The sequence below is a fragment of the Bombina bombina genome, chromosome 5, assembly GCF_027579735.1.
Source record: "Bombina bombina isolate aBomBom1 chromosome 5, aBomBom1.pri, whole genome shotgun sequence".
Classification (NCBI taxonomy): domain Eukaryota; kingdom Metazoa; phylum Chordata; class Amphibia; order Anura; family Bombinatoridae; genus Bombina; species Bombina bombina.
In genome coordinates this window covers 901380777-901396000 of record NC_069503.1, presented here as the reverse complement: position 1 = coordinate 901396000, position 15224 = coordinate 901380777, and positions in this window count along the sequence as shown.

The following is a 15224-nucleotide window of genomic DNA, read 5'->3' as shown; positions in this document are numbered from 1 at the left end:
AGTGGGAACAAAGGAACAATAAATGAATAACAAATATTCACATGTAGATGTACATATGGAATGAATATACATATAGAATGACATATAGAGGGGGGGGGGGATGTATTGATTCCCACATGTGATGACTCTAAACATCTGATGAAAGAAAACAACATTTATGCTTACCTGATAAATTAATTTCTGTCATGAGGGGGAGAGATAACGTCATATCTTCAATACTAGATGCGGGTTGACCATTTCAAATGTACCACTACGTACAGTTATTGCTCTGAATTTCCCCTGTAAGACATAGAAGTGGTTATCAAAAATAGTCAAGGGTTGTGGGGTTGTGAGCCAATCTTCTACCTTCATTTTCATTTAATATAGAGCCTTAGATAGTAAACTCTAAGAATTTCCGATAGCCATGGCACTTTACTCTTTTCTTTCTCCCCCCCAGAGAATAGTAAACTACATGTAAATTGGACAGGCTTAACAATAAGAGTAAAATATTATTTATTAAGTTTATAAATATATTTCTTTTATACAACCCAACATTTGGAAGTAATAATTTCTATGTGTAATTTGTTCAGAATTATCTAATGTTAACACATCGAAATGTTGCCATTCCTGTTTCAGTGCTTAGCCCAGCAGAGGGTGCTTGCCAAGTTCCAGTCTACCAGCTACTACATCCAAGCTCTGCAGGGAGTGTCTGCCAAGTACCAGTCTCCAGCTACTGCACTCAAGCTCTGTAGAGGGTATCTGTCAACTGCCAGTTTCCAGCTACTGCACCTAAGCTCTTCAGAGGGTGTCTGTCAAGTTCCTGTATCCCGTTCATGTAGCCTAGTTCTACTGAGGGTATCTGCCAAGTGCCAGTCTCCAGTTCCTGCTTACAAGTTCTGCAGAGGGTATCTGCAACATACCAGTATCCAGCTATTATACCCAAACTGTGCAGTGGATATCCACCCAGCTTCTGTATCCTGTTCCAGTCTTCATCCTCAAGTGGGCATTCCACTCTTCGTCCTCAAGTGGGCATTCCTGTCTTTGGCCTCATGTGGGCATTCTTGTATTCAGCCTCAAGTGGGAATTCTTGTATTCAGCCTCAAGTGGGCATTCCTGTTGTGGCCATAGAATGGGCATTCCTGTTCCTGGCCCTATCATGGGCATTACCTCTGATTCCAGCTCTGAAGTGGGCACACCTGCTCACCTATCCTGCTTCCAGTATTTGATCCTTCAGTGTACTGTACAATAAACTTTGACTGTCTGTTTCTTCATCTATGCATGAAATGTGTAGTCCATCTTCCAGGCCCCTTTTAGTGCACAAGACAGCCCTATGTCTGACACCTCCACACAGGAGCTACTCTGCTGAGCGAGACACATACATACCTATATTTTTTTGCTGAATTCTTGGAGTATAATAATCTTTGTAAGTTTATAACCAGATATTAAAAACACAAGCCTTTATATTTTTTATTTGGAGACATAATATAGTATACAGTATAAACTCAGTAGAGATAAAAAAAAATGATATTGGAAAGCTGAATGAAACCTCAAATACAAGTGCTTATTATATTATGTTAGTATGTGATTTTGTAAAGCACACTTGAAAAAATAAAAATTGGCAATAATATGTAGCCATTTTATATTGGAAAACAAGATTAAAACTACAAAACAGGGAAAAACCTAAACTCTAATCTTCTAGCATTTATCTGTACATGTTTTATAAGGCTTGATAAGAAGCATAATACCAAGCTTATTTTATTCTATCATGCTATAATGACTGTAAATGACTGATGGATCTCTCATGATCTGAAAACTAATCTCCTATCAAGCTGCAAATTCATTATGTCAGCACTTGGCCGCTTTGCAGCGGAATTATAAGAGTGATATTTATAAAGCTTCAAACATACTGATGTTTCCATTTTACAATGAGTAAAACATCAGAGAATGTGGCTGTCAATTATACATTGCTCAGTTTCATTTTTTATTCTCAAGAAAAATCTAGACTTTTCTTATTGACAAATGTGACACGATTAAAATTGATTTAATGCTAAATGTGTGTAGTAGTTATTTGTATGGTGCACAAATGGTTTGTTAGATTTTGACATGAATAAATATGTAAACTGAAAAGATACCTGTGTATGATGCACATTTCACAAACAAAGTTCTATAACTAATACTTAAAGGGCCATGATACACAAATGTTGAAACATTTGAAAGCGATGCTGCATAGCTGTAAAAAGCTGACTAGAACATATCACCTGAACATCTCTATGTAAAAAAGAATGATATTTTACCTCAAAATGTCTAAGGTGTCAATTTATCAAGCTCCGTACGGAAACAGAAGTTATGAAGCAGCGGTCTATGAAGCAGCAGCTCCATAACCTGTCCGCCTGCTCTGAGGCGGCGGACAGAAATCAACCCGATCAAATACGATCGGGTTGATTGACACCCCTAATCTCCAGGGGGCAGCATGCTGTCGGCATTTATCGATGTGCAGCGGACATGATGTGCTACATCGTATCATGTCCGCTCGCACATTAATAAATTGACCCCTAAGTATTCACACCCCATTGCAAAGGACTTTAAGCACCAAATCAGTATGTCTGTCCTGGGACAGGCAAGGGAGTGAGCCTCGTGCACCCTCATGTTATTTCCCTATTTAGTTTAAGGAAGTTTACTATGAAATCTTATGAGAGTTAAGTCAAATCTCATGAGATCACAGTAAAAGAGTTCATGACCTCAGCACTGTTGATGCTGATTGGCTGCTGTTCATTTCTTCTTTTTTTTACCTGCAGCTGGAGAGCAGCTGAAGTATATAACTTTTTACACAGAACTTACTCTGCTGAGCTGAGGAAATTGTGAGGTAAAATATCTTCCTTTTTTACATACAGATTCTCAGATGATATTTTCCTGTCAGCTTTTTACAGTTATACTGCATCAGTTTCAAGTTATTTAGCATATGAGTATTATGTCCCTTTAAGAAGCACTTAATTAAAGTGACATGAAATTCAAAATTAAACTTTCACGATTCAGGTAGATCACTGATTTTCAAACCTGTCTTCAGGCCTCCCTAACGGGCCAGATTTTCAGGATCACCATGGGTGAGAGCAGGTAACATAACCATGTTTACTAATTAGCTGATTATTTCACCTGTGCGGTAGTTCAGATATCCTCAAAATCTGGCCTGTTAGGGAGGCCTGAGCACAGGTTTGAAAACCAGTGAGGTAGATCATACTATTTCGATAGACTTTTCAATTTACTTTATGTTATTGAATTTACTTTGTTCTTTGGGTATCCATTGTTGAAAAGCATACTTAAGTTCGGGAGCAGCAACACATTACTGGAAGTTAGCTGGTGATTTGTGGCTTCACATATATCCTTATTGTGATTGGCTTACCAGACGTTCAGACAGTTGCCAATAGAGCATTGATGCTCTGAAGCTGACTTTAACTAATACAAAGTTGCCGATAATTCATTTTCAGCAGCTGTAAACTGGTACTTTTTCCTTTTTAACAGTTACTGTCTCCCAGCAGTTTACATAGTACTTTTATTTTTGCTTAGTGCTAAGTAAATATCAGCAGTAAGCTATACTAAAGTTTTGTGTATGCTGCACAAAACTATGTTGCCCAAAAATTATTATGTCTCAGAAAAAGGAGATGATACAGCGCAAAGATGAGGCAAACCCCCAGAACAAAATTAAAACATTGTGGTGTTTGGAATGTCTATGTAGTCTCTAAGCAAAATAAGGGATAAGGGTAAACAGTCTGAATGCCATTTGTATTTGGGCATGATGGGTATGCTGATCATGTTTGCTTAATGCTTTTTTTTTTTTAAGTTTTTTATTCATTGAGAAAACATAATTTTTCATTTTTCTCACAGCCACACGGATACAGTGTCAGTCTCACTAGATGACCAACGTGTTGGACTGAAGGAGTGAGGTATCAGGGGTCGATCAGCATCGTTGTGTACGTTTTAAAGGCTTTCGGCTAGATTTAGAGTTTTGTCGGTAACGACCCGCGTAGCTAACGCTGGCTTTTTTCTGGCCGCACCTTTAAAATAACTCTGGTATTGAGAGTTCACAGAATGGCTGCGTTAGGCTCCAAAAAAGGAGCGTAGAGCATATTTAACGCAACTTCAACTCTCGATACCAGTGTTGCTTACGGACGCGGCCAGCCTCAAAAACGTACTCGTGCACGATTTCCCCATAGGAAACAATGGGGCTGTTTGAGCTGAAAAAAAACCTAACACCTGCAAAAAAGCGTGTTCAGCTCCTAACGCAGCCCCATTGTTTCCTATGGGGAAACACTTCCTACGTCTGCACTTAACACTCTAACATGTACCCCGAGTCTAAACACCCCTAACCTTACACTTATTAACCCCTATTCTGCCGCCCCCGCTATCGCTGACCCCTGCATATTATTATTAACCCCTAATCTGCCGCTCCGTAAACCGTCGCTACTTACATTATCCCTATGTACCCCTAATCTGCTGCCCCTAACACCGCCGACCCCTATATTATATTTATTAACCCCTAATCTGCCCCCCACAACGTCGCCTCCACCTGTCTACACTTATTAACCCCTAATCTGCCGACTGGACCGCACCGCTATTATTATAAAGTTATTAACCCCTAATCCGCCTCACTAACCCTATAATAAATAGTATTAACCCTCCCTAACATCGCCGACACCTAACTTCAATTATTAACCCCTAATCTGCCGACTGGAGCTCACCGCTATTCTAATAAATGTATTAACCCCTAAAGCTAAGTCTAACCCTAACACTAACACCCCCCTAAGTTAAATATAATTTACATCTAACGAAATTAATTAACTCTTCTTAAATAAATTATTCCTATTTAAAGCTAAATACTTACCTGTAAAATAAATCCTAATATAGCTACAATATAAATTATAATTATATTATAGCTATTTTAGGATTAATATTTATTTTACAGGTAACTTTGTATTTATTTTAACCAGGTACAATAGCTATTAAATAGTTAAGAACTATTTAATAGCTAAAATAGTTAAAATAATTACAAATTTACCTGTAAAATAAATCCTAACCTAAGTTACAATTAAACCTAACACTACACTATCAATAAATTAATTAAATAAAATACCTATAATTATCTACAATTAAACCTAACACTACACTATCAATAAATAAATTAAATACAATTCCTACAAATAAATACAATGAAATAAACTAACTAAAGTACAAAAAATAAAAAAGAACTAAGTTGCAAAAAATAAAAAAATATTTACAAACATTAGAAATATATTACAACAATTTTAAACTAATTAAACCTACTCTAAGCCCCCTAATAAAATAACAAAGCCCCCCCCCCCAAAAAAAATGCCCTACCCTATTCTAAATTACTAAAGTTCAAAGCTCTTTTACCTTACCAGCCCTGAACAGGGCCCTTTGCGGGGCATACCCCAAAAAGTTCAGCTCTTTTGCCTGTAAAAAAAAACATACAATACCCCCCCCAACATTACAACCCACCACCCACATACCCCTAATCTAACCCAAACCCCCCTTAAATAAACCTAACACTAAGCCCCTGAAGATCTCCCTACCTTGAGTCGTCTTCAACCAGCCGAGCCAAATTCTTCATCCAAGCGGAACAAGAAGAGGTCCTCCATCCGGTAGAAGTCTTCATCCAAGTCGTCGGCCAGGATGGATGTTCCGCGTCGGAGGTCTTCAGGATGCTGCCGCTCCGCTCCGGATGGATGACGATAGAAGATGCCTCTTGGATGAAGACTTCAATCGGATGGAAGACCTCTTCTGCCCCGCTTGGATGAAGACTTCTACCGGATGGAGGACCTCTTCTTGCTCCGCTTGGATGAAGAATTTGGCTCGGCTGGGTGAAGACGACTCAAGGTAGGGAGATCTTCAGGGGCTTAGTGTTAGGTTTATTTAAGGGGGGTTTGGGTTAGATTAGGGGTATGTGGGTGGTGGGTTGTAATGTTGGGGGGGGTATTGTATGTTTTTTTTTTTACAGGCAAAAGAGCTGAACTTTTTGGGGCATGCCCCGCAAAGGGCCCTGTTCAGGGCTGGTAAGGTAAAAGAGCTTTGAACTTTAGTAATTTAGAATAGGGTAGGGCATTTTTTTATTTTGGGGGGCTTTGTTATTTTATTAGGGGGCTTAGAGTAGGTGTAATTAGTTTAAAATTGTTGTAATATATTTCTAATGTTTGTAAATATTTTTTTATTTTTTGTAACTTAGTTCTTTTTTATTTTTTGTACTTTAGTTAGTTTATTTCATTGTATTTATTTGTAGGAATTGTATTTAATTTATTTATTGATAGTGTAGTGTTAGGTTTAATTGTAGATAATTATAGGTATTTTATTTAATTAATTTATTGAGAGTGTAGTGTTAGGTTTAATTGTAACTTAGGTTAGGATTTATTTTACAGGTAAATTTGTAATTATTTTAACTATTTTAGCTATTAAAGAGTTCTTAACTATTTAATAGCTATTATACCTGGTTAAAATAAATACAAAGTTGGCTGTAAAATAAATATAAATCCTAAAATAGCTATAATATAATTATAATTTATATTGTAGCTATATTAGGATTTATTTTACAGGTAAGTATTTAGCTTTAAATAGGAATAATTTATTTAATAAGAGTTAATTAATTTCGTTAGATTAAAATTATATTTAAGTTAGGGGGGTGTTAGTGTTAGGGTTAGACTTATCTTTAGGGGTTAATACATTTATTAGAATAGCGGTGAGCTCCAGTTGGCAGATTAGGGGTTAATAATTGAAGTTAGGTGTCGGCGATGTTAGAGAGGGCAGATTAGGGGTTAATACTATTTATTATAGGGTTAGTGAGGCGGATTAGGGGTTAATAACTTTATAATAATAGCGGTGCGGTCCGCTTGGCAGATTAGGGGTTAATAAGTGTAGGCAGGTGGAGGCGACGTTGTGGGGGGCAGATTAGGGGTTAATAAATATAATATAGGGGTCGGCGGTGTTAGGGGCAGCAGATTAGGGGTACATAAGTATAACGTAGGTGGCGGTCGGCAGATTAGGGGTTAAAAAAATTGAATCGAGTGGCGGCGATGTGGGGGGGCCTCGGTTTAGGGGTACATAGGTAGTTTATGGGTGTTAGTGTACTTTAGAGCACAGTAGTTAAGAGCTTTATGAACCGGCGTTAGCCCAGAAAGCTCTTAACTCCTGGCTTTTTTCTGCGGCTGGAGTTTTGTCGTTAGATTTCTAACGCTCACTTCAGCCACGACTCTAAACACCGGAGTTAGAAAGATCCCATTGAAAAGATAGGATACGCAATTGATGCAAGGGGATCTGCGGTATGGAAAAGTCGCGGCTGAAAAGTGAGCGTTAGACCCTTTTTTGAATGACTCCAAACGCTGGTTTTCACGGCTACCACCAAACTCCAAATCTAGGCCTATGTTTTTACATGTATCTTGTAAGTGCATTTGTATTTGCGCTTTTTAACCCTTGTCACACAACCCTTGGCTACACTTACGGCTAGATTTAAAGTTTTGTCGGTAAGGACCCGCGTAGCTAACGCTGGCTTTTTTCTGGCCGCACCATAAAAATAACTCAGGTATTGAGAGTCCACAGAATGGGTGCGTTAGGCTCCAAAAAAGGAGCGTAGAGCAAATTTAACGCCACTGCAACTCTCGATACCAGAGTTGCTTACGGACGCGGCCAGCCTCAAAAACGTGCTCGTGCACGATTCCCCCATAGGAAACAATGGGGCTGTTTGAGCTGAAAAAAAACCTAACACCTGCAAAAAAGCCGCGTTCAGCTCCTAACGCAGCCCCATTGTTTGCTATGGGGAAACACTTCCTACGTCTGCACCTAACACTCTAACATGTACCCCGAGTCTAAACACCCCTAACCTTACACTTATTAACCCCTAATCTGCCACCCCCGCTATCGCTGACCCCTGCATATTATTATTAACCCCTAATCTGCCCCCACAACGTCGCCTCCACCTGCCTACACTTATTAACCCCTAATCTGCCGACCGGACCTGAGCGCTACTATAATAAAGTTATTAACCCCTAATCCGCCTCACTAACCCTATAATAAATAGTATTAACCCCTAATCTGCCCTCCCTAACATCGCCGACACCTAACTTCAATTATTAACCCCTAATCTGCCGACTGGAGCTCACCGCTATTCTAATAAATGTATTAACCCCTAAAGCTAAATCTAACCCTAACACTAACACCCCCCTAAGTTAAATATAATTTACATCTAACGAAATTAATTATCTCTTATTAAATAAATTATTCCTATTTAAAGCTAAATACTTACCTGTAAAATAAATCCTACTATAGCTACACTATAAATTATAATTAAATTATAGCTATTTTAGGATTAATATTTATTTTACAGGTAACTTTGTAATTATTTTAACCAGGTACAATAGCTATTAAATAGTTAATAATTATTTAATAGTTACCTAGTTAAAATAATAACAAAATTACCTGTAAAATAAATCCTAACCTAAGTTACAATTAAACCTAACACTACACTATCATTAAATTAATTAAATAAAATATCTACAATTACCTACAATTAAACCTAACACTACACTATCAATACATTAATTAAATACAATATCTACAAATAACTACAATGAAATAAACTAACTAAAGTACAAAAAATAAAAAAGAACTAAGTTACAAAAAATAAAAAAATATTTACAAACATAAGGAAAATCTTACAACAATTTTAAACTAATTACACCTACTCTAAGTCCCCTAATAAAATAACAAAGCCCCCCAAAATAAAAAATGCCCTACCCTATTCTAAATTACTAAACTTCAAAGCTCTTTTACCTTACCAGCCCTGAACAGGGCCCTTTGCGGGGCATGCCCCAAAGAATTCAGCTCTTTTGCCTGTAAAAAAAAACATACAATACCCCCCCCAACATTACAACCCACCACCCACATACCCCTAATCTAACCCAAACCCCCCTTAAATAAACCTAACACTAAGCCCCTGAAGATCATCCTACCTTGTCTTCACCATACCAGGTTCACCGATCTGTCCTGGCTCCAAAATCTTCATCCAACCCAAGCGGGGGCTGGCGATCCATCATCCGGCGGCTGAAGAGGTCCAGAAGAGGCTCCAAAGTCTTCATCCTATCCGGGAAGAAGAGTAGATCCGGACCGGCAACCATCATCTTCCAAGCGGCATCTTCTATCTTCATCCGATGAGGACCGGCTCCATCCTGAAGACCTCCACCGCGGACCCATCTTCATCCGGCGATGTCCAACTGAAGAATGACGGTTCCTTTAAGGGACGTCATCCAAGATGGCGTCCCTCGAATTCCGATTGGCTGATAGGATTCTATCAGCCAATCGGAATTAAGGTAGGAATATTCTGATTGGCTGATGGAATCAGCCAATCAGAATCAAGTTCAATCCGATTGGCTGATCCAATCAGCCAATCAGATTGAGCTCGCATTCTATTGGCTGTTCCGATCAGCCAATAGAATGCGAGCTCAATCTGATTGGCTGATTGGATCAGCCAATCGGATTGATCTTGATTCTGATTGGCTGATTCCATCAGCCAATCAGAATATTCCTACCTTAATTCCGATTGGCTGATAGAATCCTATCAGCCAATCGGAATTCGAGGGACGCCATCTTGGATGACGTCCCTTAAAGGAACCGTCATTCTTCAGTTGGACATCGCCGGATGAAGATGGGTCCGCGGTGGAGGTCTTCAGGATGGAGCCGGTCCTCATCGGATGAAGATAGAAGATGCCGCTTGGAAGATGATGGTTGCCGGTCCGGATCTACTCTTCTTCCCGAATAGGATGAAGACTTTGGAGCCTCTTCTGGACCTCTTCAGCCGCTGGATGATGGATCGCCAGCCCCCGCTTGGGTTGGATGAAGATTTTGGAGCCAGGACGGATCGGTGAACCTGGTATGGTGAAGACAAGGTAGGATGATCTTCAGGGGCTTAGTGTTAGGTTTATTTAAGGGGGGTTTGGGTTAGATTAGGGGTATATGGGTGGTGGGTTGTAATGTTGGGGGGGTATTGTATGTTTTTTTTTACAGGCAAAAGAGCTGAATTCTTTGGGGCATGCCCCGCAAAGGGCCCTGTTCAGGGCTGGTAAGGTAAAAGAGCTTTGAACTTTAGTAATTTAGAATAGGGTAGGGCATTTTTTATTTTGGGGGGCTTTGTTATTTTATTAGGGGGCTTAGAGTAGGTGTAATTAGTTTAAAATTGTTGTAAGATTTTCCTTATGTTTGTAAATATTTTTTTATTTTTTGTAACTTAGTTCTTTTTTATTTTTTGTACTTTAGTTAGTTTATTTCATTGTAGTTATTTGTAGGTATTGTATTTAATTAATGTATTGATAGTGTAGTGTTAGGTTTAATTGTAGGTAATTGTAGGTATTTTATTTAATTTATTTATTGATAGTGTAGTGTTAGGTTTAATTGTAACTTAGGTTAGGATTTATTTTACAGGTAATTTTGTAATTATTTTAACTATTTTAGCTATTTAATAGTTCTTAACTATTTAATAGCTATTGTACCTGGTTAAAATAAATACAAAGTTACCTGTAAAATAAATATTAATCCTAAAATAGCTATAATATAATTATAATTTATATTGTAGCTATATTAGGATTTATTTTACAGGTAAGTATTTAGCTTTAAATAGGAATAATTTATTTAATAAGAGTTAATTTATTTCGTTAGATTTAAATTATATTTAAGTTAGGGGGGTGTTAGTGTTAGGGTTAGACTTAGCTTTAGGGGTTAATACATTTATTAGAATAGCGGTGAGCTCCAGTCGGCAGATTAGGGGTTAATGTTTGAAGTTAGGTGTCGGCAATGTTAGGGAGGGCAGATTAGGGGTTAATACTATTTATTATAGGGTTAGTGAGGCGGATTAGGGGTTAATAACTTTATTATGATAGCGGTGCGGTCCGCTCAGCAGATTAGGGGTTAATAAGTGTAGGCAGGTGGAGGCGACGTTGTGGGGGGCAGATTAGGGGTTAATAAATATAATATAGGGGTCGGCGGTGTTAGGGGCAGCAGATTAGGGGTACATAGGGATAATGTAAGTAGCGGCGGTTTACGGAGTGTCAGATTAGGGGTTAATTATTGTAGGTAGCTGGCTGTGACGTTGTGGGGGGCAGGTTAGGGGTTAATAAATATAATATAGGGGTCGGCGGTGTTAGGGGCAGCTGATTAGGGGTACATAGCTATAATGTAGGTGGCGGCTCTTTGCGGTCGGCAGATTAGGGGTTAATTATTGTAGGTAGCTGGCTGCGACGTTGTGGGGGGCAGGTTAGGGGTTAATAAATATAATATAGGGGTCGGCGGTGTTAGGGGCAGCAGATTAGGGGTACATAAGGATAACGTAGGTGGCGGTCGGCAGATTAGGGGTTAAAAAAATTAAATCGAGTGGCGGCGATGTGGGGGGGCCTCGGTTTAGGGGTACATAGGTAGTTTATGGGTGTTAGTGTACTTTAGAGTACAGTAGTTAAGAGCTTTATGAACCGGCGTTAGCCCAGAAAGCTCTTAACTACTGACTTTTTTCTGCGGCTGGAGTTTTGTTGTTCGATTTCTAATGCTCACTTCAGCCACGACTCTAAATACCGGAGTTAGAAAAATCCCATTGAAAAGATAGGATACGCAATTGACGTAACGGGATCTGCGGTATGGAAAAGTCGCGGCTGAAAAGTGAGCGTTAGACCCTTTTTTGAGTGACTCCAAATACCGGAGGTAGCCTAAAACCAGCGTTAGGAGCCTCTAACGCTGGTTTTCACGGCTACCGCCAAACTCCAAATCTAGGCCTTAGTGAAGGAGCGCTTCTGTCTTTTTTTGTATTTATAGTCTGCTATTTGGGCATTCAAGTGGAATTTGGTTCCTTCACAGAAAGCAGCACCTACCCTAATATGAATAATAAGATTGACATTGTGGGATTACTTTCCATATATTCTGAGCCATGAATATTGGTCTTTAGGACATGTGTATCTATATGGAGATTCCCTACGCCTGACATTTTTGGGACAGATTCTCTTTACCAGGAACTCTGCTTTGTCTATATTTTATAGTATTGGCATATTGTGCTCACTTCCAATTTATACGTTTTTTAGTCTCATTTGGGTACTAATTTGTGATTAATATTATTTAACTACTACTTTTCTACACCAATAGTAAGTGTTGTATAGCGCTGGTACTGTTTTCTCTTGTAAGTTTTAAAGATATGCCTGCAAATTTAAATCCATTAATGGCAAACATTTTCCCACACTATTGAATACATACAAATACACATAGGGAGTTGGTCTATATTTCATAAATGATAATGTTCTCCCTTTTTCAATAGAGACAAACGTTACATCACAAGAGGTGAACTGATTTGAGATCACATCTAAAAAGGGATTCAACACATGAAAGATTTAAGAATGGTGCATTTTGGGGAATTTATCGGTGCTCACATCACCTCTTGCTCTGACATCTCCGTTTTAACCCCTTAAGGACTGGGCATTTTAGACTAAAACTTCCCCAAAAGACCAGAGCATTTTTAGCATTTTTAGCATTTTTGCCATCTCTCCATTTAAACAGAAATAGAGCCTTGTTTTTTTATTTACCTATCAAATTATATATATTGTTTTAGTAGATAACCCAAAGTATTGATCTAGGCCCATTTTGGTATATTTCATGTCACCGTTTCCCTGCCAAATGCGAACAAATATTTTTTTTTTATCTTTATCACAAACCTTAGGTCTCTCACTGAAATTATTTACATACTGCATGTACAATCATGGCACAAATGGTTGTAAAAGCGTCTCTGGGATCCTCTTTGTTCAGAAATAGCAGACATATATGACTTTGCTATTGCTTTTTGGTAATTAGAAGGCCGCTAATTCCTGATGCACACCACACGTTTATTATTCCCAGCAGTGAAGGTGTTAATCAGGTAGCTTGTATGGTTAATTCTAGCTTTATTGTAGAGATTACCCTCCCATCATACACCTCCCAACCCTTGATCCCTACCTGATCCCTCCCAAACAGCTTTCTGCCAGTATACAGTTTTATCCATTTTTTTTTAATTTTTATCAGTGTGTGATTACCCCCTTACCTTCCAAGCTCTCTAAACCTCCCCGCTCTAACTAGTTTTCACTATCTTAGGTACTGGCTGCTGTCTGCCAGTACCCAGTTTTCTATCCATGTATCACTTTATTTGCATAAAAAAAACATCAATTTTTTTTTCTGTAGTGTAGCTGCCCCCACTGATCTACCCCCCTCCCCCCCTTACCCTTTATTTTCCCTTTCCATTCTTTATTTTCCCTCTCCATTCTAGGACCCCCCTAACTCCCCACACCTCCCCCTCCCTCCCTCCGTCCCTCCCACACTCAGTCTTGATTTTTTTTCTGCAGTGTAGTGGTCACACCCATTCCCGCCCCTCCCTCCCCCTCCAGTGATGGGCCACCCACCTCCCTAATAACCCTTCCACACCACCACTACTCGATGCAGATAGTGAGCGTCTCTCTCTACATCGGTTACTCTGCAAGTCTATTTCTGCACTGCCCCACTCATGGGGCATGCACAAATAGTGCAATATTACCACTGTTAGAGAGATTGCGGCAGAGAGAGGCCCAATGACAGGGTACAGCACTGGTCGTTAAGGGGTTAAAGTAATAATTGTGAAGGCTATACAAAGCTGATAAATAGCGGTGTTTGTGATCCCGGAATAATTTTCATTTGCTCTTTCTAACACCTATGAGATCTATTTTTGTATAGAATTTGGGAAAATTAGGTGTTTTTGTTGCTTTTTCTTAAAGCATTTGTCACTCTGGTACAATATTATATTTTATTTTTCTTATATATGTACTGTACAGATATATACTTTATACAGTGTATATATATATATATATATATATATACTGTGTGTATATATATATACTGTATATACACACACACACAGAGAAGTGCACTCACAGGAACGAACAACCAGCTCAATAACATTGTTAGCCTGTTCTTTGGCAATTTACCACCTGGGTGCAACTTCTTTTAGCCCAGTAATGCTTTTCACAGAGTAGAACTTTCCTGTAGTATATAAGTCTGATCCCGCCTATTATGGTCAGTCCAGCGCTGAAACACCAGGCAATTCCTCTCTGAACAAGGAACACACCAACCCCAGACGATCGTTTCGGCCTTCACTGGGCCTCGTCAGTGAGGTGTAGCAGTATTCCTCTAAGCAATATATATATATATATATATATATATATATATATATATATATATATATATATATAATTGAGGGATATGACTGCACTTCATTGATGAGGCCTGGACAAGGATGAAGAATTTGTCCTAGTTTGCCAGGTTTCTTACCAAGAGTTGGATTGCATGGTATTTGGAGCTAGACTATCTATTTTAGGCTTTATCTTTCTTTTTAGGGTAATTGTTTCCCTATCCCTGAAAAGTATATAGTTCTCAACAATTCATATCTCCAATGAAATTTGTTCATGCAATCCAATATTACCATCACATGAAAACATGACTTAACATTAAAAAGTCCAGGGGACCAAAGCTGTACAATTGCACACACTCACACTATTGTTGCCAACCCTCCCTTATTTCCACAGATCTCCCATATTTGTCCAAACTTTTTAAGAGTTTCCCAGGCTCCCTTATTTATCTGCTCTTGTAACATAATTCTCCCTTATTTTTTACATGTGAAATCTTAATTTCAAAATGATATTTTGAAAACGTATTCTCTTATTTAGTTTATAATAATGATTTTGATCTATGAGAGATTAATGTCTTTAGTCCCACAATTAGTGATGTTGCAAACCTAAAATTTTGCGTTCGCGAACCGGCAAACCGCCATAGACTTCAATAGGCAGGCGAATTTTAAAACCCACAGGGACTCTTTCTGGCCACAAAAGTGATGGAAAAGTTGTTTCAAGGGGACTAACACCTGGACTGTGGTATGCCGGAGGGGGATCCATGGCAAACTCCCATGGAAAATTACATAGTTGATGCAGAGTCTGGTTTTAATCCATAAAGGGCATAAATCTCCTAACATTCCTAAATTGTTTGGAATAACGTGCTTTAAAACATCAGGTATGATGTTGTATCGTTCAGGTAGTGTAAGGGTTTTTTTTTTTTTTAAATGTACACTACTGTTTTAGCAGATATGACTTGCACTGGTGTCACACTGTGCCCTGGCAGGACCTGGAACGCACACGTGTGAAGGAAACTGACTGCTATTATTTCAA